Raw genomic sequence first — 24,827 nt, 5'->3', positions numbered from 1 at the left:
CTAATCATTTTGGCAGTGCATGCTCGGTCATGTAGCTGGGGAGTGGGGGAGGAGGGAGTGGCCAGTGACCAGGAATTCCAACACATGGGCCAAAGAGGGACTCTACAAAGGAAGCTGGTGGTATGACAACCTAAGCTCTGAGCTTCAAGCCTCCTGTCTGGAAAAACTGGGAGTTCTTGGCTCTGTGACGTTGGGCAAACTTACCCTTTCTGTCTACATTGCCTTCCTCAATAAAGTAGCAATAACAATATTTACTTAATTGCCTTAAAATATTAAAAGATATTAATCTGTCCTGTCATATAGTAAGTGCTCAATAAAGGTTAATTCTTGTTTCAAACAAACAAATCATAGTAATCAGATATGGAGTTGCTCTGTCATGTCATGATATACCTTAGTTGATCATCAGTGGAGGCTAAACACATAGGGATACCTGATGTGGCCTCTAGTCAGCAAAAGTGAAAAACAGACTAGTGTTTGTCACAAAGGAGATGTCCTGAGATATTCTGTCAGTATCATATAACATACTAATCCAGAATCTTCCACCCAAGGGCTTGGCAATCCTTGGTGTAATAATGCCCAGCAAACAGGTGAACCAAAGTGTTGTGCAAACAGAACTCACCATAATCTGAGTCTCAAAGTGTTTTCTTTACTGTATGTTGCAGGTAGAACCTGGAATACACAGACATGGTATGTATTCTGGAGTCACTGAAGACATGTTTTAGATGTGAATTATGTGAATACTGGTTGTCTTTTGTCTAGTGTACCACAGTAAGCAAAATCACATTCATCAATTGACAGTTGGGAGTTCGATTTAAAAAAAAAAGTGATACCTCAAGTAAGAAACCATACTCATGTGTCTACAGTTGCTACATCTAGCTGTGACCTCTTTAGTTTGGGATTTTGTGCACCAGGCTATGTTTAAACTTCTTTTATCTAGACAGATGTCCATGTCACTGAACCCAATTTTCAGGAAAACTGTTGTGAAAAAAAAAATTCAGGCCTTGAGCCACTGTGTCAGCTGGCCATAAGTCAACCATGGAGGATCTAGCACAGGCTCCATTCTTGTTCTGGGAGTCTTTTTTTAAAAACTTTTTTTAAATTGTATTTTGTTTACTCCATCTATGTTGATTGAGTAAACAAAATATTTTTTTAGGAGTGGGGGAGGAGAACATAGGGAAATGGGAGGGTCAAGCTTGGACAGGGACAATGTGGGAGGGCAGGGAGGAAGATACCATGATAGTTGAGGACATCATGGGAATAGGAAGAGGCAGAGGGCTGGGGAGGCTCTCAGGAATCTACAAGTTGACCCCACTTTGGTCTGCTGGCAGTGGTCCAGAGGGTGCCTGGACCGGTCTACTCTGGTGACCAGCCTAGCAAACAACCTAGCTGTCATCATAGAGCCTTTGTCCAGTGAGAGATGGAGGCAGATACAGAGATCCACGGCCAGGCACCAGGCTAAGTTCTGGGAATCCAATTGATGACAGAAAGCAGAGATACTGCAGGCAAGGGACGTCAAGATCATGATGGGAGGATGTTCAGAGATGACCGGCCACACTTAGTGGAAGCCCATGAACTGTGGACTGGTGGCTGTGAAGCCTCCATGGGACTGGACTAGGCCCTCTGGACATGGAAGACGGTTGTTTGGCTTGAACTGTTTGGGGGGCACCCAGGCAGGGGGATCGGGATCTGTCCCTGGTCTATGGGCAGGCTTCTGGGAATCCGGGGCCTGTGGTGTGACACCTTGCACAGCCTTGGTGCAGTGGGAAGGGGCTTGGACCTGCCTAGGCTCAGTGAGCTGGGCTCTGCTGACTCCCCATGGGAGACCTTGATTTGGGGAATGTGTGGATGTGGAGTGGCTTGGGAAAGAGAGCTGGGGATGGGAGGAGGGAGGAGTGGGGGTCTGTGGATAGCATGAGGAGTGAGTAGAAAATTTCTTAATAAAGAAAAATAAAATTTTAAAAAAATTGTAACTGGAAATGAGCCTTTGGGGATGAATGTCAGCTGGTTTCTATTAAAATTGTAAATTTCTTGAGAAAAAGTAGTATTCATAATTTATCTATAACAATGTGTTTAAAGCTCAACACAGCCATATGTAGTGGGTTGATTTGTGTTTTCCTAAACAGATGAATAAACCAATGCCAAGAATAAGTGATGAGAATCTTTACATATGCAGTGCAACAAGTGCATTTAATACCCTGCCTGCACACATTAGCAAGTATGGAAGAAAACAGCCCATGTTGTGGAGTAGATCACAGATTCTATGCTTACCACTACATTGATACAGGATGGATGTGTGTGAACTGGGTGTGTGCTAGACTTGGTTGGCTCCTTCCAGTAAAACCTGAAAAGCTTTAAGGTGTTTAACAATATTAGTATGGACACAAAAAGCAACACAATCTAGGCACAGTGTCCACTAAGAACTCCAGTCTCCACCTGGATGTTGATCTGTGATGTCTGACTTTTTGGACAATATAGTGGGTTTTTTTTCATTTTTTGCTTTTTTTTTTGAGACAGGATCTCATTATGTATCCATGGCTCTCCTGGAACTAGCTACATATATACCCTTCTGACTTGGATATCACACAGTTCTGCCTGCCTGTGCCTACAGAGAACTGTTATAAAAGGAGTTCACTACCACACTCAGTGAGACTATATACTTAAAAATGGGTGTACTCTATTATGCTCCAGGAGTTTTCTTCTCAGTGGTGATTGGTCCTCATGTTTTCAGTGTGACCACTCAGATATCTATATCAATATATTCAGCAGTGAACGGCATATGGCTAAGTAACATCATTTCAAAAGTATTTTATGCACAGTGTGTTTACACTTTCAGTACTTTGTTATATGGTAGTTTGTATTAAGAAAAGCTAGTATGCTAATATGGGCTGGAGCTTGAGGCCCAGTTGCCTCAGTGTATGATTAGCATAACCACGGAGTTTGCTAATTAAATGCAGAGTTTGACTCCTAATTCTGCTCAAAATGTGCCCAGGATGTCTCAATCTTATTAGTCCTTGTCCTTGAGAGGTGAAAGAAGGAGAGACATAAGTTCATTATTTACTGTAGAAATTTCAGGCTAGACTAGAATACAGATCTGTTCTGGAAAAAGAAAACTGCAATATAGAGAAGATAGGACTTTGGTAAGAAAGGCATGAACAGGGATAGTACGTTCTCGATGCTCCTGTAGTCATTACCCCTATCTTAGCCAGAATTAATAAAGGCTGTACATATGGCCAATGAGGATGTCACCTAGAAAATGATGTGTACAGGCACTGTTTATTATATTACCAATGTTCTTGTCAATTCGTGATGAGGATATCCAGGCCTGTCTAGTGGAAGGGAAGTTCCTATTCATCCCAACCATCATGTGACAACTTGGCTCTGAGTGACTTTGAATCTGAGCATCTCTACAAAATATGGAAGCCTTGTTCACCTCTCAATGTGGTCCACTAACCAGAGAATCACTAACTGAGAGGCACTAGGCAGGTTGAAAATATTGGAGGAAGACCATATATTTCTGCTAAGCTAGGACCCTTCTATAGTTTCTCATGTAAACAGTGAAGGTAAACAGTGAAAATAAATACATTCTCTACTGTTGGTTGCATGAGTAACCAAAACAATCTCATGCTACCATGGATTCATTTAATTGTAGCTAACTGTTCTGCCAATAACAGATACCACAGAGTAATTTGGTATTATATGTACATTTATTTGAGGGCAAGTTTTGTGTGTGTGTGTGTGTGTGTGTGTGTGTGTACATGCATGTATGCATGCATGTGTGTGTATTTGGATGGATATACATGTATATGTATATTCATATGTTTTGCACTGAGAAGTTTCACAGTATATAGCATCCTAGTAAACACTACTCAGAAAGGAGGGAGTTTATGAAGTTTACCATATTTATGGGACTCCAAGAGAGACATGGACACTGTTTATCAGGTAAAAGCAAACTTAACACAGTCATGTTGCTCTTCTTTTAACAACATCACACTGACATGAGTTTAGGACCTGCCTAAACCAACAATGCAATTCATGCAGGAGTGTGCAGTGCACTCAGTGATCCTCCTGAAACACCACCGTGACTCTGATGACTATGCCTGGAGAATGGGTATGACATGGAGTTAACTGAAACAGACTCGTTTCCTCTATTTTCTACCATGAAACTGACGTACTGTCTCTGCTGTTAAATCATTTCCAGATTCCAATGTCTTGGAAAATAACCATCAACAGCACATGGTTGCTCCTGAGAATGCTGAAATACTGCAAGTCCAGGCAGACACTTCTGTAGATGTATCAGAAAGTGAAACAGAAGGTACTGTTGAAATGCATTAATCTCATTGGGTGACATACGGTAGTTGTAAATCATTATTGTATGATAGGAGGGAAAGATGATGACCTTAGCATTAGTTTCCTATATAGATAATGTTGACTTGTATAGTTCCTCAGTTGAAATTCAACCACACGATTTAAGAATGAAATGTAAATTCACCTTTTGCAAACAGTGAGTAACAAGAAACAGAGGAAAGGTGAGCTCAATCTTGTCTCTGTCACTGTCCCTTTACCTGGTGTAGGCAGGAATAGGTGAGGCAACCTCTCTGTTACTTTCTCCCAGACACCTGCAATGTGATGAACTGAATGTAAACAAGCTCAAGATTGACATGGTTTTTGTCAAAACTGTCAAGAGTTAGCACAAAATTTCATACAGATAACAGCATTTCTGGTCTGACCAAAGGGGATTCGGTCTCTGGAGTAGTGTGTCACACCCTGTGCTTATGGGAAAGAACAGAGACAAGGTCATGGAAGGAGGTTTCTGTGTTCTTCCTTTTCAAAGGCATCATGGTAGTCTTGTCAGGTATAATATTCTTGCGTTCATCTCTGTCATTTGAAGGCAGTCTTTCAACACTTAGTGCTCATCAGCATTTATCACTACCAAGTGTCCAAGCCTGTCACTGTGCTTAGTAGCTCTCCATGGAATTTGTGCATAAGTTACTTTCCCTGTTTGTGTGATGAAATACTATGACCCAAACATGCCAAAGAAGGAGTGCTAGTCTTCCCATGACACCATGAGTATGGTGTGCATATTTGCTGAGCAGCCATAGATACAGGAGTCTGAGGCAGAGGTCCAGTGCAACAGAAATAGAGAAAAGGAGTGTTTCTTTATGCTCAGCTCACCTTCTCATTCTACAGTCATGGATCTCAATCCCAGGAATAATGCACTAACAGCTGAACCATTTGCTACCTCAGTTAACCTTGTCAAGATAGTGCCATGCAGGCATCACCAGAGCCCTGACCTTGTCACATGACTACTGATATTTGCCATCACAATGCCCACAAACAGTTTGGAGTTTCAGTCTACGATAAAGCCAGTCTCTCTGGTGAGGTACAACTTGCTCCTGTGCATTCAAATGTATATATAAATTTCTTACCAAGTGGTCCTGGTGATACAGAATAAGCAGATCCTGTCACTGGTTCCCCTGGGACATTTGTAGTAGTGGCTTCTTGGTCTTCTGTTGATCATTTAGGCCATCTTTAAAGGAAAACCAAAGGTTAGACAGCTAAATAACTAGCAGGCTTCTCTAGTACGGCCTCATTACAACACTGGCAATGTCCTGACAAGTAAAGACCTCATATATGTCTTTAGCTTTTACCAGTTTATGTTCCTTGACTTTAAGTGTCATGCTAGGTGATTTCAGTCAAGGGAGGTTTCAGGCTGATATCTATCATGGAACCTTTGACTTAATGGATGAGAAAGGGTCTGCCCTTTGGGTGATCTTTCATGCTTTTAGAGGCATCCTTGCTTCAGCCTCCAATATGCAGAGACTGAGTTTGTGAGTTTCCCTAAAATACTGCCCATGTTCCTCATAATATAGGGTATAGACCCAAGGGGATCAGCTCTCCAGACACCTATAGGAGGTGTCTGTCCCCTATGCTGTCAGTACTCAAATCTCTCACTCTTGGCCTGGTCTCACTTGTCTCTTCTTTCCTGGGGACATGAGCCGATGCTCTAAGGAGTCTCTCTTCTCTAAGGGGCTTTACTTTTTCTACTTCAGTAGACTCACAGCCCAGGCCCATCTGAACTATGTCTGCTTCTCTTGGATTCTCTCATTCTGCAGCTTTTTTTTTTAAAAAACTTCCTATTGTGCACTATATCTGTGGTTCAATACATACTGTCCTCTTCTGACCTGTGTGTGGCAGAGAGACAGGATTCTACTTCTAGCCCCTCAACTTTCAATTTCCATTCTTGTTACATCTTGCTGACCTCTCTTTCTCTCCAGCCACTTCTCTTTCATTATTGGCATGTTTCTTGGTCTGGAAAACCTTGGAGGCCTATGTGGTCCACTTTTCCAGTTACTTTATTGGTTATTTTGTACACTGGAAAACGTTTTCCAGGCAATGTGGATTAATTCCCACACTCTTCTCATCTTGTCCTGGGTGTTCTAGGTCTTTCTGTAATCATTTATTGTCTCACAAAGCTCATGAGATTGAAAAGATCAGTGGAGAGAACAGAAAAGAACCCTTTTCAGAAATACATGTCTGGAAAATCAGTTGACTCTCTAGAAAGGGTATGGATCAGACCTTTATTACATGTACATAGGTAAAAGTCTGGTGCCCAGCTGAGGTTGATGAGAGTAGCAGTTATCCTATGCTTAAATCATCTCAGAGACTGATTGAACTCTGTGATTTTTATCATAAGGTTAGCTTTCAGTGGTTGGTGTATAGCAGTAAAAGCACTTGTTGTAAAGACTGAGATCAATACTTTAAACCTGGAATCTACATGTTTGACTGAGAGAACCAGGTACAGAAGGTTCACTTCTGCTAGAGCACTGCCAGCTGTTGAGCCTCCCAAATATAATAAATGTAAAAATAAATTTTTTGAAACATTTATTTAATCTTTACATGATATAACTATTCTTTTACACTGCTTTAGATTCAGATTCCCTAGAAAGAAAAATATATCTGTTCCTCATTTCTCTCCAGACATGCACGGGGCCTTAATTTGTCCTCCTGGAAGACAGTCCAGCAACAACCCAACCATATTTTCCATTAGATTTAGTTGCGATGGAAGAATCTTCTTGTACACTGTAAAGATTTGTCACTTGAATTGATTTAATAAAAGGATAATTGGCCAGTAGCCAGGCAGGGTGACCAAACTAAGAATGCTGGAAAGAGGAAGGGCAAAGTCAGGAGTCCCAAGCGAGACCCAGAGGAAGCAAGATGAGAATGCTGTATGGAGAAAGGTACCAAGCCACGTGGCTGCCTATAGATAAGAATTATGGGTTAATATAAGTGAAAGAGCAAGTTACTAATAAGCCTAAGCTACCAGCCAAGCATTTGTAAATAATATTAAGCCTCTGAGTAAATTAATTAAAAAACAACTGCTGAATATTTGGGTGTTGGTGATGGAATAGAAAAGTCTGATTACAATTAATCCCATGTACTAAGTCCATGCGTTTTATCCACATCAATCAAAAATGCCCTGCAAATAATAATAAGTCCTGTGAGCTGAGACTCACTTTCTTTCCCCTAGTGTACCGTGAAATTTTTACCAGTGCCACTTCACCACACAACATAGAAAACCCACCAACAAGGATGGTGAAGGTAAGAGGCCTCCCCTTGCCTTAGGTAGAAAGGTTACCTCAGTGGTCCCCTTGTGTTTCAGTGGGCATCACATTTCATTCATTAAACTGATCTGAGTCATCACGGACATTAGAGAGTTTATTTAGGAAGAGAAGGGAATGGAACTGTACCAACTTGGTCTTGATCAAGACAGCACACATCACAATGTGGAACAACTTTGTGTCCTGCTTTATGAGTGATCCCATCAAGGTGAGTGCCTCTAGTTTACACCAGTCCTCATGGTTGAAAGATCCTCTGAACATGCTCAAGCTGGACACACTAGTACCTAGTTCTTTGTAAACCATAGTCTAGAAACAGAAAATACCTTAGTGAAACATAAAAGTTTTTATAGATGGTATGTGATATAGGTTTTGCAACCCTCTCTAGGCCAGATAGGTTTACTTGATCTTCCATTGAATAAGAAAAAGTATGCCCACTACTAGTTTGTATCACAAAGGACAGAGTCCCAGATCTCTGTGACATCATCAAATAATGTACCCATTAATATAGTCTCTTTGTTACTGTTCTTCACTGTCCTGATTTCAATCACTCGATGTTAAGGGGGAAAAGGCTTTTTAGACATTACTCAGCATGATCATGGCATTAAATATTTTCTTTCCTATTGATTGCAGGTGGCGTCTAAGAAACACAGATGTGGTATGTATTATGGGATCACTTTCCTAAGACACACCTTAGGTGGGAATTGTGAAAACATTGGTTGTATTTTGTGTGATACACCACTGTGATGTGAGATACCGAACGATATGAGAATTGTTGTGTTAGATTTTTTTCTTAGTTTCTTTTAAAGGCAAGGGCCACACCAAGTAAGTAATCATGGATATGTCTATGGTTCTTGTGTTCAACAGTAATCCTTTGTTATTTGAGGGTATTGTACTTCAATTCTTGTTTAAATCTGTTTTTCCCCAAAAAGTAGGATGGCTTTTTCACAACCCAATTTCCAGTTACAGATATGTAAATTGAAAATCAGAATACAGGTAAACTACAAAAATGTGTTCAAACCTCATCTCAGATATGCAGGGTCAATTACATGCTTGTGTTCCTTCATAAATGAGTTAACCAGAACTCAAGAGGTAGTGATGAGGGTCCTTAGCTGTGCATCTTAAGAGCCACTTCTTACCTCATCAAGGGCACAATAATCCCCTTGGAGAGGTCTGCCTTTTTACATCTGCCTGCAGTAAGGCAAATTGATAGGGATCCCAAACACTGCAATGACTGCTGTAGTGGTTAGAAGTCCTAGGAAGTGTCATTCAGCATGCAGCAGACAGTCACTGCTTTGAAAGGTAGAGAAGCACAGAGCTTCTTTTAAGATGACAGAGTCCCAAAATTAAATAAAGGACATGGGACAGTGGGATGGATATTTCTAAAATGGGTTTTGGATCTGGAGAGAAGCATGAACAAATTAGACAACAGAAGCATGGGCCCAAAGAGGAACACAATTTAAGGACAATGTGCACTGAGAACTGCAATCACCAACTGGAGGTTGATGTGTACTAACTCATTCTCTGAGAATACATTGCTTTTGGGGGCGGGGTACAGGGACTCACAGTTTGTCCTTTTCTATACTGGAACTACCTACTTATGTACCATACTGGCCTAGAACTCACAGAGCTTCACCTCCTCTGCCTACAGAGAACTGTTATGAAAGTAGTGCACTCCATATCCAGTGGGAATACATCTTTAAATGTATTGGTTGGGTACACTCTGCTCCATGTGTTTTTCCTCTCAGGGTTGGTCAGTCCCCATGATTTGAAGGTGAGCACTCATTAGGTACATGTGTTCAGCAGGGAAACACAACACTGTCACACTGCCATGAATTTAGGACTTGCCTACACCACCAATGCAGTGCATGCAGGAGTGTGCAGTGCACTCAGTGATCCTCCTGAAACACCACCGTGACTCTGATGACGGTGCCTGGAGAAAGGGCATGACATGGAGTGTACTAAAACAGACTGGTTTCCTCTATATTCTGCCATGAAACTGACATAACTGTCTCTGCTGTTAATGCATTCTAGTTTCCAAAATTAAAAGGATATTCTTTTGGAGAGGCACAGTTTTTCCAACACATGTTGAAGTACCTCAAGTCCAGCGTGGCACTTCTGCACATATGACACCGAGTGAAACAGAAGGTACTGTTGAAATGCATTAATCTCATTGGGTGACATACGGTAGTTGTAAATCATTATTGTATGATAGGAGGGAAAGATGATGACCTTAGCATTAGTTTCCTATGTAGATAATGTTGACTTGTATAGTTCCTCAGTTGAAATTCAACCACATGATTTAAGAATAAAATGTAAATTCACCTTTTGCAAACATTGAGTAACAGGAAACAGAGGAAAGGTGAGCTCAATCTTGTCTCTGTCACTGTACCTTTACCTGGTGTAGGCAATCTCTCTGTTACTTTCTCCCAGACACCTGCAATGTGATGAACTGAATGTAAACAAGCTCAAGATTGACATGGTTTTTGTCAAAACTGTCAAGAGTTAGCACAAAATTTCATACAGATGACAGCATTTCTGGTCTGACCAAAGGGCATTCGGTCCCTGGAGTAGTGTGCTTATGGGAAAGAACAGAGACAAGGTCATGGAAGGAGGTTTCTGTGTTCTTCCTTTTCAAAGGCATCATGGTAGTCTTGTCAGGTATAATATTCTTGCGTTCATCTCTGTCATTTGAAGGCAGTCTTTCAACACTTAGTGCTCATCAGCATTTATCACTACCAAGTGTCCAAGCCTGTCACTGTGCTTAGTAGCTCTCCATGGAATTTGTGCATAAGGTACTTTCTCTGTTTGTGTGATGAAATACTATGACCCAAACATGCCAAAGAAGGAGTGCTAGTCTTCCCATGACACCATGAGTATGGTGTGCATATTTGCTGAGCAGCCATAGATACAGGAGTCTGAGGCAGAGGTCCAGTACAACAGAAATAAAGAAAAGGAGTGTTTCTTTATGCTCAGCTCACCTTCTCCTTCTACAGTCATGGATCTCAGTCCCAGGAATAATGCACTAACAGCTGAACCATTTGCTACCTCTGTTAACCTTGTCAAGATAATTCCATACAGGCATCCTCTGGGATCTGGACTCTATGAAGTTGACTACTGATGTTAAAGTGACTGCTAGATTCATTTTAGGGTTTTAACCTATGGTAAAGCCAATCTCTCTGGTATGGACAACCTTCTCCTTTCCATTCAAATGTACATATAAATAAAGGGCCTACAAAGTGGTTCTTGTGATGCAGTTTCTGTCCCTGGTTCCCTTGTGACATTTGTAGTAGTACCTCTTTTTTCATTTCATGACAATTTGTCTCTCTTTAAAGGACATCCGCAGGGTAAACCTCTAGATAGCTAGTAGGGTTCTCTAGTCTGGCTTCATTGCAGCACTAGCAATGTCTCTGACAATTAAGGATATAATGTATGGCTTTTGTTTTTTTTATTCTGTGTTCCTTTTATTGGCATGCATGTCAGATGTTTGAGTCAAGGAAGGTTAAAGCCTGATGTTTATCTTGGATACTTTGACTTAATGGATGAGAAAGTGTCTGCACTCTGGTCTGTCCTTAGTGCCAAAGCATTCTTGATTCATCCTCCAAGGCAGAGGCTGGGTTTGAGAGTTCTCCTAAAAGACTTCCCGTGTTCCTCAGGATAATAAAATGGATTTATGGAGATTGGCTATCTCTTGGTACCCATCTGGCCATAGGCTATGTCTGTTCTCTGTGTTTTCAGTACTTGAGTCTCTCACTCTTGGCACGATCCGGCCTGTCACATCTTTTCTGCAACATGAGCTTATAATCTAAGAAATCATTTTCCTCAAAGTGCCTTTATTATAGCTACTTGAGTAGGTTCACAGTCAAGGCTCATCAGAAACATGTCTGCTTCTCCTGGATTTTCTCACTGTACAAGTGGTCTGGTATAATCATAGACTAGCTCTGTAGGGTTAATGCACAGTGTTTATTGATTGTAAATTCAGACTCCTGCTTCTGAGCCATGTGTGCCAGAGACATGGGATTCCACTTCTAGCCCCCACCTTTCAATCTCCATTATTCCTCTTGCCCCTATCCTTCTCCAACCACTTCTCCTCTTTCATAATTGTCATGTTGACTCAAGACAATAGGTCTGGCAAGCCATGGAGGCCTATGTGATCCCTTATACCTGTTACTTTATTATTGATGCTACATACCAGAACACATTGCCCATGCAATGTGGCCTAACCCCCAAGCATGTCCCCAGCCTCAGCTCTTAGTGTCCTGGGCCTTTTTGTATTCATTATATGTCCCTCCCTCACAAAACTCATGAGACTAACAAAGTCACTGGGAGAGAACTGAACAGAAACCTTCTTGGGGACAATATGCCTAGAAAGGCACTTGAATCTCAGTAGGTAAAGTCTAGTGTAAATAGTAAGCAGTCCCGTGAACTGACAGTCACTTTCTGTCCCCCTAGTGTCCCATGAACCTCCTGACAATACAGTTTCACCAGTAAACCAGCAAAAGTTGTCAATGAGCATGGTCGAGGTAAAAGGGCCTTTTCTTTCTCTGAGGTAGAAAGGTTACCTCAGTGGTCCCCTTATGTTTCAATGGGTATCAAATTTAATTAAGAAACTGATCAGGTACATCATGTGGTGTTGTTTTTAAAGTGTATTTTGCCTGCATGTGTATATTTGTATCACGTGTGTACTTGGTGCCAAGAAGGGCAGAATCACCATGTAGGTGCTGAAAATCAAATCCCAATATGAGCATGTATGTCTGTATGAGGGTATCACAAGCCGTGGAACTGGAGTTACAGACAGGTGTGAGCTGCCAAGTGGTACTGGGAATTGAACCCAGGTCCTCTGAAAGAACAGCCAGTTCTCCTAACATCTGAGTCATATTTCCAGCCCAGTACATCATGTTTTTAAAGATCCTCATGTTGTTGGGCACACTAAGCTCCAGACACATCAAACTTTGGGTCATATGCTCAAATTATTTCTACCATAGTCCCTAGAAACAAAGAATATCTTAGTGAAAAATAAAAGTTTTCATGAGTTGGCTTTTTGGAACCCAGTCTGTATGGTGGGATGCCTTGCTCAGCTTTGATGCAGGGTGTGTGGGGGGGTGTTGGTCCTGACTCAACTGAATGTACCAGGCTTTGTTGACTCCCCATGGAAGGCCTTACCCTTTTGGAGGAGTGGATGAGAGGTAGGGTAGGAGTGGAGGGAGTCGGGGAAAGAAAGGAGAAGGGGAGTGGAAGGAGGGATGGAAGGGTGAACTGTGGTTGGTATGTAAACTGAAAAAAACTGTGAACAAAAAAAAAGAACAACAACATTGAAAGATGAAAAAATAAATAAAAATACAAGTTTTCACAGACGTTATGTGATGTAAGTTAAGGAACATTCAGTAGAGGCCAGACAGGTTATCCTGATCAGCCCTTGAATCAGAAAAAATTGTAAAAGATACTAGTCTTTAGCACAAAGTATAGAGTCCCAGATCTTCTGTTACATCATCAAATAAGGAGTCAATTAATATAGTCTCCACTTCACTACACTTTTATATCCTCATTATGTCAACTACGGAAGGATCAAAGATCTTTACAAATATTATTCAACATGATCTAATGTTAAATATTTTCTTTCCTTTCAATTACAGGTGCTATTTAATAAATGCAGACGTGGTATGTACTGTAGAATCACTCTCTAAGACACAATTTAGATGAGAACTGTGTAAATACTAGTTGTCTTTTATATGATACACCACTGTGATATAAGCCCCTAACTGATAATGAGAATTATATGTTTTTATATTTTTTTTAAGGAAATGACATCCCAAGTAACAAATCATGACCAGATGTCTATGGTTGTCATGTTCAACTGTGATTCCTTTAGTTATTTGAAGGATTTGTTCACCAAGTTGTGTCTAAATTTTTTTCCAAAGAAAATATTCCAGCTACCCAACCCAATTTCTAATTATGAGTTTGTAAATTGAAAAATCAGAATACAGTTTATCTACAAAAATGTATTCAAACTTGACCACAGCCATGCATGGTTGGGTTACATGCTTGCGTTCCTTTATAGACGAATAAATCAGAACTCAAGAGGTAGTGATGAGGGTCCTTAGCTGTGCATCTTAAGAGCCACTTCTCACCTCATCAAGAGCACAATAATCCCCTTGGAGAGGCCTGCCTTCTTACATCTGCCTGCTATAAGGCAAATCGATAGGGATCCCAAACACTGCAATGACTGCTGTAGTGGTTAGAAGTCCTACGAAGTGTCATTCAGCATGCAGCAGACAGTCACTGCTTTGAAAGGTAGAGAATCATAGTGCTTCTTTTAAGATGACAGAGTCCCAAAATTAAATAAAGGACATGGGACAGTGGGATGAATAGTTCAAAATGGATTTCTCTTAGATCTGACGTATTCCTGTAAGTTCTGGAGAAAAGCATTAACAGATTAGACAACATTGGCATGGGCACAAAGAGTCACAAAATTTAAGGACAGTATGCGCTAAGATTTCCAGTCATCATTCGTTTAATTATCTGTGCTGCATCATTATTCCAGCAATACATTTAAATTTTGTTTTTTTAATTATTAATATAATTTTATTAATTTTGAGATGTTTGTGCACTGTATTTCATCTTATTCATCCCTCATGACTCTTACTGTTTATAGATCCTCTCCCTTTTTACATTTTCCCAAATTTTATCCTTAAAAATAACTTGCTAGTTCATTTTGTGCTAAACATACTCAAACATGTAGGGGCATCCACTGAAACTGGGTTCACCTTGCAGGGACAACACCTTTAATTAAACTCTCCCTCCCTCACACAGAAGCCATAAATTACAAATAGCTTCTTAGTTAGGGGTGAGAAAGGCTTCTGAACCTCTCTTCCCTATAAGCCACAGTGTTGACCTCTTTGATCTTGTATGGGTCCTATGCGAGCAACCAACAGTATACTTGTAAAGGAGAGCTAGACTCTGAGCAGGAAGGCTACTTCCTGTCATGGGTAGTTAGACTCCATGTTGCCTATTCCGTTTTTGCTCTCGGTGCATTTACACAGGCAGCAGGGAAGAGTGCCACTGGGCATCATTCTATCCACATTGGTGGTGTCTGCATGCTCGGGCTCTCACTGGTGAACTAATGTGTTAAGTGGCACTCTTATGGGGATTGGCTTAGTACATGCCTATCATGTCTAAAAACCCGAGTTTTGTCCCAAGTACTCAATGTAATGTACCCAGGATTACACAGTCTGCAATCTTTGATTTAGAGTGGTAGATTCAAGAAAGACCAGCCTTTTCTAAAATAGTGAATTTTAGGCCAGCCTGGGCTAGAGGCCTTTTTCACCAACAAAACATAACAAATAATCAATGAAAAAACAAAAATAATAAACTGAAATAGAAGGTCTGTTGATGGAAGGAGAGTGTATAGAAACTGACTCTGCCAGTAGCAGGTTGACTGAATTGCAGAGGTTAGCCACATGCCCATACATATGTGATTAGCACAAACTGAACTTGGTGAATTACTTAGGGAGACTAAAAAGGGCACAGAGCTGGTAAGGAGTGGAGAGATATGAATGGAATCAAGAGAGTTAGGGTGATGAGTGGAGATGAATATGATCAAAATACATTTTATGGAATTCTCAAAGAATCATGTATTTTATTAAAAAGTTTGATGAGGGAACAGTGAGCAGATATGATGCACTGTAATGCCTTGGGCAGCCACTGCCTTCCTCTTATCTCTTGGCACTTCAAGAGTAGTTACACCATGAAGCACTAGACCCCTTTTCTTGTCAGTTCATGTTGAGGGTTTATACAGGGTTGGTCAATTGAAAGGAACTTTTCTTTTGGTCTAACGTTCATGTGACAATTTCATTTAGAATAGCTTGGACTCTGAGTCATCACGGAAGACACACAAGCATAAGTCACCTCTCAGTCCTTGATGATCAGAGTCACTTGCTGAGAGGTACCTAGTAGGATGAAAATGATGGAGGAAGGCTGTGTTTACTAATTCAGAGACCTTCTACAACTTATTTTGGAAGAAATACATAATTAGAGTCAGGGATCAAAGGCAGAACATCTATCTCTTTGCTTATATCTGGCAGGGACTTTGATCAGAGCATCATGGATATGGCTAATATGGTACCCAAGGTTAAAAAGTTAGAGGAATACACAGCTGTTTACCTTCTGAACCTACTTAAAGTGATATCATATGTCCTGCATGAGCTGTAAAGTATCCTGGATAAGCAAAGAATGACATTAAACAACCATTGGTCACTGTTGTGTAGCACACTAAACACTTGCTCAGGATTCAGTCATTCTTGTCTAATTGAATTGTTTTTACATTTCACAAACATCATAGAACACTTGTACAATCCATGTGCTTTTCCTTAGGGTTTAACATATGTTTTACACCAATAAGACTCCTGGGGGTCCTTATGAATTTTTTAGTTCACCGGTGCAAAGATGTGATCACAGCCGGATTGCATGGATTTCACTGTGCCATGATGCTCTAACTGGGATTTGAATGCTGCCTGTCAGTCACCACACCAGCGTAACATAGTCACATTGCTCTTCCATCTCTATTGTCACATCTGCACTAATTTAGACTTTACCTACATCATGTGACCATAATAGACTTTATCTACATAATCATGTGATACATAATTAATTGGACACTGACACAGTGATCTTCCTGAAGCACCATTCTAATTACAGTGACTTACCCAAAAATAAATAAGATCAAATGTACAAACACTCAACCATTCTAAGTTTCCTCTGTTTGTCTGCCGTGAAGCTGACCTAACTCTCCCTGTTGTGACTGCATTCCAGTTTCTGCAGTACTAAAGAAAAGGTGTATCAAAACAACCGTGATCCTGCTTGATATGGATGGACCTCAAGTCATCTCCGGTACCTCCAGAGAAACACCACATATTAAAACAGAAGGTACTGAGGGAATTATGTTCAGTTATGTATAATAGATGCCCTTTACACTATGCACTATTTATAAATCTATAGAGACGTTTTGCTGTAGTTTTTAGTGTGTAGATACTGTTAATTTATCTAGCTCATCTGTAGAAATACAACCACAGAATTTAAACAGGATAAATAGGTTTAAAGGATAAAGGTAACCTTTGCCTTTCATTAAGTAGTGGTAAACCATAGGAAAGCTGAGGCTTGTCTTGTATAAATGAGTATAACTTCACCTGGGGTAGGCATGAATGACTGAGCCACCCTCTCAGTCACTTTGTCCCAGACATGGATGATGCAGATGTGGAAAGTCTCAAGAGTGATCTGTTTAATGTCCAGAATCTCAAGAGTGAGGATGAAATTTGAGTTAGGTAAAGGCATTCCTAGTCAGGTCCACTGGGAGAGAGCCCTAGGCGTGGTCATTTTAGACCTTGTGCTTGGGAGGCCAAGGGAGTGGGAAAGATCAGTAAGGACACAGAAACCTTCTGTGCTTTTCCTCTTTCCAATGCGTAATGGTTAACACTGGCAAGGTTAAGGGTGCTTTGCTTCTGGTTCTGTTATTTAAAGACTGTATTTCCCAGAACACATAGACCATTCCTCCTCTGCCACTCCCAATGCATAAGTGTTTGACTGTTGTTATACCTCTCCTTGGAAGTTTTGTTAGGATTACTTTCCCAGAGGCAGTGAGCAAGGAAAGGTTTACTTTGCCATACAGTTTGAGTTTGGAGTCCATAATTGAGAAGCAGTAGATAGAGGCAGAAACTTGAGGGAGACTGACCTTGCAACCAGAGCCCACAAGCAAAGAAAAATAAATGAATGTACTCTCCTGACTTTTCTTACTTTTATACTGTCCAGGATCCCATCTCAGGGAATGCTTGTACCATAGAGAACAGATCTTCCCATCTAACTTAATCTACTCAAGATAAACCCCAAGTATGATAAAATATTAAATTTAATCATTATTTACACACTTACAGGCCGTATGGTGAGTTCTGTTTGAGAGATTTGCAACCAAAATCAACATGCCATTTCAAATAGCTTTATAAGATTATCTTTGAGGTAATTAATGGCTCAATGAGAAGAATAGTTACTGAAAAAGGAGTAGACCTGAGCTTGAATCTGCTCACACACATAAAAAAAAAGTTGGACAGAACTGTTCATATTTGTAATCCTATGCTGTTGAGTGAATAACAGGAGTATTTCTAGTGCTTGCTAGCTGTGATCCTATCTACAGCATCTATGAGAGACCCTGTCTGAAAGAAAGAAAAAAGGGTGATACATCATGGTATGCCATGCCCTCTTTTAGCTCTCATGTTTTAATTGTCAGGCACTTACACACACACACACACACACACACACACACACACGATAAAATTACATGAAATACATTTTACATTACTGCAACAGTCTCATAACCAACTTCTATTACTACTGCAATAAGGTCAAGTATTTCAAACATATTGTAAAATCCTTGAGATTCTAATCACAAAAGTTGTGATCTTCTGTGGCTTTCTCATATAGTTCCTTACTTCTAATATACATAGCATTTCAGTTGTTGGCCTTAACCCTTAATTTCACCAATAAAGCTGCCAGACCACAAGAAGCTTAATATTAACAGAAAAGATTTTAGGAAGTAGAGTAGTCTATATGCGATTTTTACTTCATGAAAGGTCATATTCCTAGCATCTTGAATTTTCAGGTTACTTATACTTTGCTTAATTTAAATTCCCTTCCCCTTGGGGAAGGGAGAAATATTGTAACTGAATTACAGTTTCAAAAATTAAAATGGGGGTCAGAATCCCCTTCTCCCTGAAATCCAGGTGTGCTGTCTCAGTTTTTTTTAACTTGTCATAAACTAGAGTCATTTGGGAAGAGGAAACTTCCATTCAGAAAATGCTGCCACCAGATTCACCCGTAGGCAAGCCTGTGGTGCATTTGCTTCATTGATCATTGATATGTGAGGGCCCAGCTCACTGTAGGCAGTGCCACCCCTATGATGGTGTTACTGGGTGCTATAAGAAAGTAGGCTGAGCGAGCCTTGGTGAGTAAGCATCATGGCCTTTGCATCCTCTCCTGACTCTGTGTTCTTACCCTGTTCAGTTCCTCTCCAGAGTTCCCCCAGAAACTGAGTGTGAAGAGAGAACTGTATGCTGAAATAAACTCTTTCCTCTACAAGTTGTTTATGATCATAGTGTTTCATCACAGCAATAGAAACCCTAATAAGACACTGTGTAAACTATTGAGGAGCATGGGATTATGTCATTTGCATAGTATAGATGTAAGCGAATATACTTGCCATGTTAAATGTCTTATGTTCATTGAAAAAGACAAGTCCCAGGTAATTTCTTTCACTTGAAGGTCTAGGTTTTTATGTAAAAATAAAATTACATATGTGTATATGATGTGAACAAAGTAAAGGGAACTAATGAGATGGGAGGAGAAGGCGGTGGTGTGGGTACAGTCTTATATACAAGTGCTCTTCTGAGAGCACTACACTGTGTGTTAGGGGACTATACTATGCCAATTGAAAAGGATATAGTTCTTATTCTGACTTCTGTCCAGTGTTACCTTTAAATTTGAGACGTATGTTAATTTTGCTCTTTTTTGTGTGGTAATTCCATATATGTTGGTACTTGATAGTTGATAATATCATTGTTGTCAGCTATACCCAAATTGATTGTTTCCCAATTGCTCTACTAACTCAACATTGAACTTAAATTTTTGATTGGTTCTTTCACATTGTACTTTGGATGAATTCTTAGATAATGTGAATTTGGAAGGTGGTTCCATGCTTCCTTTACTTCTTTCATCATGACTTGCAGAGTTGTGTTACTATGTACAGTTGTCTCAGTATTTCCTTAGAATTTTTCCCAGACTCCTTAGCACCAATATCTGAAACTAATCAAGCCCTTATATTACACTGTGTCTTATAGGGCTATAACACATACATGTTCTTCATGCTCCTTAGAACCCTGTAGAATACTGACAATACTCAGCACAGTATAAAAAAATATAATACATGATATGCTATACTTTAGGGAATAATGTGCACACAACATAGGCAAGAATTTTCTCAGATATGCTCATCCTAGTAAAATTTCCCAAGTAAAATGGATACATTAGCATGGATCATAATTAGATCATAAATTCTGAGTCAACATATATGGATTGGTGGAGGTTGAAATAGATTTGAGACATGTGCCTCAGGAAGTATCAATTGTTCCCTGCTTTAAAACAGGAAGTGACAGTATTCTGTTGCTTAATCATAAAGCCTCTTTTATTAGAAAAGATAGGTTGTATCAGTGCATAATGACTTTTTCAGCCAAGCCTGCTGACATAACTGCAGTTGAATCCCAGAACTCACATGGTGAAAGGAGAAAACTAGACCCCTGAAGAGCTCCTTCTAACTCCACCCGACACACATGCATAGTTTCCTCCAACCAGAATAAATGCAGTGTGCATTTTGAAAGATTTATTTGCTTTCATGCAATGAAAGATTCTTCCACATTGATTTAGATTCCCATTGTCTAGGAAACCAAAAGTTCTGTTCCTCATTTCTCTTCAGTTCTTCTCTTTGCCTTAATTTGTATGACAGTAATATAGTGCACAGTTCTGGAATAAGCAGAAAGCAAACCATTCTTAACACTTTGCCTGGCTCTTAAGATTCTGTTCCTTATACTGGAATGCCTTGCCCAGCCTTATTGCAAGGGAGGTGCTTAGTCCCTTGGCAACTTGATGTGCCATGCTTTGTTGATACCCATGGGAGGCCTGCCCCTTTCTGAACAGAGAAACAGAGGAGGAGTGGGTTGGGGGGAAAATTAGATAGTCACATATGCTAGCTACATAGACTTCTATACACATCAAGCAAGGATCCCTGGAGTAATAAAAAACAGTATCATGTGTTGACAAAGTTACTTTCTGTCTTTTTAGTGGTACATAAAAATTCTGACACTGCATCTTCCTCCACAGAACAGAGAGAGCTACTCATGATGAAGGTGGAGGTAAGACTGCCTTTCCTCTCTCTAATATAAAAAATTTACTTTGTCCCCTTACATTGTAGTGGATATGAAATTCAATTAAGAAAAGCAAGGTGCGTCGTGGGTTAGCTCAGGGAGAAAAGAAAATGGAATTGTACCAGCCTGCTCCTGACTGAACTGAACATAAAAGTGTGCAGTGCCATTTATCACAGTTTGTGTGAGAGGATAGTTTCTCCTGAAGAAAAGGGTTCCTCTTTAGATGCATGTATACTTTTCACTCAGAAGTTGACAGCCACTTCTGGTTCCTAAAATCTTGATGCAGTTTGATTATGTTCCACAGAGGAAACTGTGGAGAAAGTTTCTCAGTTTCAGCATGGGGATGTTGAGTGGTAAAACTTTTACTGCATGAGGATTAGTGTAAATAATTGAGGCCCAGCTATAGGAGGAATTATCTCACAGTCAAGTTATAAAGATGCAGTGTGGCTTAGGGAACATTCAGCAGAGACCAAACAAATAGTGTTAATTTGGCCTTTGAACCAGCAAAAGTGGGAATGGCACAAACTATAGAGTCCCAGTTCTTCTGTGACATTGTCACATAATATACTAACACACAGGACTCTTGCCCATTTTGATTGGCATCATACTATGTCGACATGTGTTCTAAAGACCCATGTAAACAGAATTCAGCATGACCTATGCCTCAAACTGTTTTCTTTCCTTTAAATTTCAGGTGGAATCTAGAAAACATGGTATATATTATGAAATCTCCTTTTTCAGACACATTTTAGAAAAGTATAGTTACTGGGTATCCTCATGTCTAATGCACCACTGTGATCTAAGCCACCTATAAGGAAGAACTTGGATTTTGGTTTTTAAAAAAAGTAGTACCTGAAGTTAAAAAAACTGGGGTTGTCTACTGTCACTGGATTCAGATCCGATCTCTTTAGATTGTTTGAGATGTTCTATATCAGGCTGTGTCTAAATCTGTTTTTCCCCAAGATGGGTATCCTGATTACCCAGTCAAATCTCCTGTGACAAACTAATGAATTAACAAATTAGGATGCACACTTTACCTACAGTATGTGTTTAAAGCCCATTACATGTGGTACATTTTTTTTGTGTGTGCTACTCTATGGAAGAATAAACCAGGGCACAGAGGTAAGTGATGAGGCTGTTCATGCAGATCAAAAAACATTTCATAGCCTAAGCACTTAGTAATCCCTAACTTCCAGCATCCCAGTTTCTGCCTTCAATAGGCCAAAACTGCAGAGATCAGGACCCTGTAGTGACTACCACAGAGGGCAAATGCCCAGGGCATTACTTCTCATCTACCTACACACATTCAGAAGAATGAAAGGTTAGAAAGCCCACAGGCTTCTAGTCAGATCAGCGCTTCTGAGAATGGGAGATAGACACTGCATGGGGAGATGAGGTAGGGGTTTTTCACTTAGGCTTTTGCTAAACATGGCTCTTTCCAGTATTCTCTGTTGTCATGTTGCCATGAATTTAGACTTTCCCTACACTGTCCATGTGTTGCTTAACTGATTCAGTGAACCTCCTGAACCTCCATTCTCACTCTGATGACTGTACCTGGAAACAAGCCATCAGATCAAATGGAAAAACATACAATTGTTAGTTTTTTCTTTTTTTCTGTCATGAGGCTGACATGACTCCCTGTTATAATGAATTCCCAGTTCCTGAATTCTTAAGGGAAATTTGTCAGGAGCAAGCTGTTGCCCCTCAGGATGTGGAAGGACCTCCCATCCCTGAAGGACCTTCTGCAGAAACAACACCAATAAAAATGGAAGGTGCTGTGGGAATTCCATAATTCTGTCCAATTTTGTATACTGTTGCTAATTATTTTCTTTCATATTTAAATCTATAGAGAAGCTTAAGACTATTTTTCCTATGTAGAATAATACTAATATATCTAAGTCTTCAATGTATATACAACAACAGAATTTAAAATGCATCTGATGTCACCTTGGGCTCTCATTCAGTAGCATGAACTGGTGGAAACTGAGGCTCATCTTGTATGCATCAGGGTGGCTTCACCTGGTGTAGACAGGAATGGGTGAACCACCCTCTCTCATACTTTCTCTGACAAGTGGGTGATGCAGATGGAGTAGAGCTGATGTTCCTCAAAGTGACCTGGTAAAGTTCCAACGTCTCATGACTGAGGGTGAAATTCACCTTAGATAACAGTGTTCCTGGTTTGATCCAATGAGCAAGGATCCAGGAGTGGTCATGTTACACACTGTGTTTAGAGGATCAGGGAGTGGGAAAGATATAAATAAGGACAAGGAAAATGGGAGGGGGATGTCCTTTTCCTCTTTCAATTGCACAGTGGTAAGCAGAGTCTGGGGAAAGTGTACTTTGCCATTTGAAGACAATATTTCCCAGGACGTTACTCTTTTTTCAAGGCTTGCTTTTTAAAATGTAATGTTTTGAATATTTTTCTTTTCTTTCTTGAAAACTTATACAATATATTCTGATTTTGATTTCCCCTTCTCCATCTCTTCCCAGATTCTCCCCACCTCACCACCCATCCACTATCTTTATCTCTCACTGTAGAAAAGAAACAGGCAAATTAAAAAAGAAAACCAATATATAATCAGTGTAAAAGCACAACAAATACACACTCAAAAAAGCAACATAAAAACACCAAATCAGAAACCATAATATACTTGCAAAAGACCAGTAAGACTTTAAAAATGCCCCCCCAAAAGCAATATGAGACCCCAAAAGTCTACAAAATGGTTAAGTATGTTGTGTGTTGGCCTTCTACAGCATATATTGGGTCTACCCTTAAGTGCGATTAATATACCTAATGAGACTCTATTGGAGAAAACTGATTTTTCCCTTGAAAGAGTTTGCCAATGAAGACAGCTTCTTGGTTAGGAATGGGAGTTCCTGTCCACTTCTCCCTCTCAGCACTGGGGCCCAGTCTGGCTGGAACCTGTACATGCTGCCATAGTCTCTGTGAGTTCATACATGTGTCAGTCCTGTTATATCTAGAAGACAATATTTCCTTGATGTCTTCCAACACTCTGGCTCTTTTAATCTTTCTACTTCCTCTTCCACATACCTCCCTAAAACTGGGGTGAGGGAGTGTTAATGAAGACATTTAAGATTGAGTATGAGAATATCTTTTCAGCCTGTGACACTACCAAATTCCTAAGCTTTTGCTTGTGGTTACTAGCTCTTCATTTTAATTGTGTCTGTCTGAATTATTTTTTCTCAGTTGTGATGAAAACAAACTAAAGAATAATTGGCTTGTTTATTCCATGGAGTCTGAGGTTACAACTGATAATTGCAGGGCAGCCATGTATAGAGGCAGGAGCTTGTGGTAAAGAAACAACACCTGTTGAAAGCCAAAATGAATGAATGCTTGGGCTCAGCTCACTTTCTTCTTTTTATATAGTACTTTATCCCTTCTGGATTAGTCAGTTCTCTAGAGTTCTCTAGAGTAACATAATGTATAGAATGAGTTTCTCTATACATAGACATAGAAGAAGGATCTATTAGAATGACTTACAGGCTACAGTCCAGCAAATCTAACAGTGACTGACTAGCAATGGAAAGTAAAAGAATCCAGAAGTTGCTATGTCCATGATGCTGGATGTCTCAGTAGACACTGGGATACTGAAGAAATAGGCTGTAATGCCAGTGAAGGAATGCACTTATTAACAAGACCAGAACAATCAGGCAAAGAGCAAAAGCTTCCTTCTTCCATGTTCTTATATAGGCTTCCAGCAGGAAGTGTGGGCTGGATTAAAGTGTGGCTTCCTGCCTCATGTTCTGAGTTATATGCATATGTCTTCATGTCTCAATTGCTTGTCTTTTCCCAGCTCAAAAGATCTAGATTAAAGATGTGTCTTCCTACGTCAAAGATCCAAATTTAGAAGTGGGTCTTCCTACTTCAACTTAAGAAAAAAATTCCTCACAAATATGTCCTCCATTTTGGGGACTTAGTATATTCCAGATGCAAACAAGTTGGCAAGCAATAACTATCACACCTTCCTAAGCAATAATGCCAAGAAGAGTTTGTTAGTCGTCCCACCTCAGCTAATCTAATAGATATAATCTCACACATCCATGCCGAGTACTGGGTATCATCCAATAGACTGTTTGACTGTTGAGATTCACCATGACAGTGCCTATGAAGTATTGTGCTCACTTTGAGTTCTAACATGTGATAGAGCCAATCTGTCTGGTGAAGGACAACATTCTCTCTTATACTCACAGAAACTTGTAGATGATAGTCTAGTGTAGGCAGAGTTTCTCT

The 24,827-nt window shown here is 40.1% G+C and overlaps 1 long non-coding RNA gene across 1 annotated transcript; it reads left to right on the top strand.

The window, feature by feature from the left end:
* Positions 1–4,208: 4,208 nt before the first annotated feature.
* LOC131901174 (uncharacterized) lies at positions 4,209–13,274 on the top strand. Its single transcript, XR_009376424.1, has 3 exons — positions 4,209–4,312; positions 12,069–12,139; positions 13,250–13,274. It is a non-coding gene; the product is annotated as an uncharacterized LOC131901174 (long non-coding RNA).
* The last annotated feature ends 11,553 nt before the right edge of the window (positions 13,275–24,827 follow it).

Source organism: Peromyscus eremicus, unplaced genomic scaffold (genome assembly GCF_949786415.1).
Source record: "Peromyscus eremicus unplaced genomic scaffold, PerEre_H2_v1 PerEre#2#unplaced_38, whole genome shotgun sequence".
NCBI classification, from domain to species: domain Eukaryota; kingdom Metazoa; phylum Chordata; class Mammalia; order Rodentia; family Cricetidae; genus Peromyscus; species Peromyscus eremicus.
Note: the sequence above shows the minus strand (reverse complement) of the source record. Positions and strands in the feature narration are given on the sequence as shown.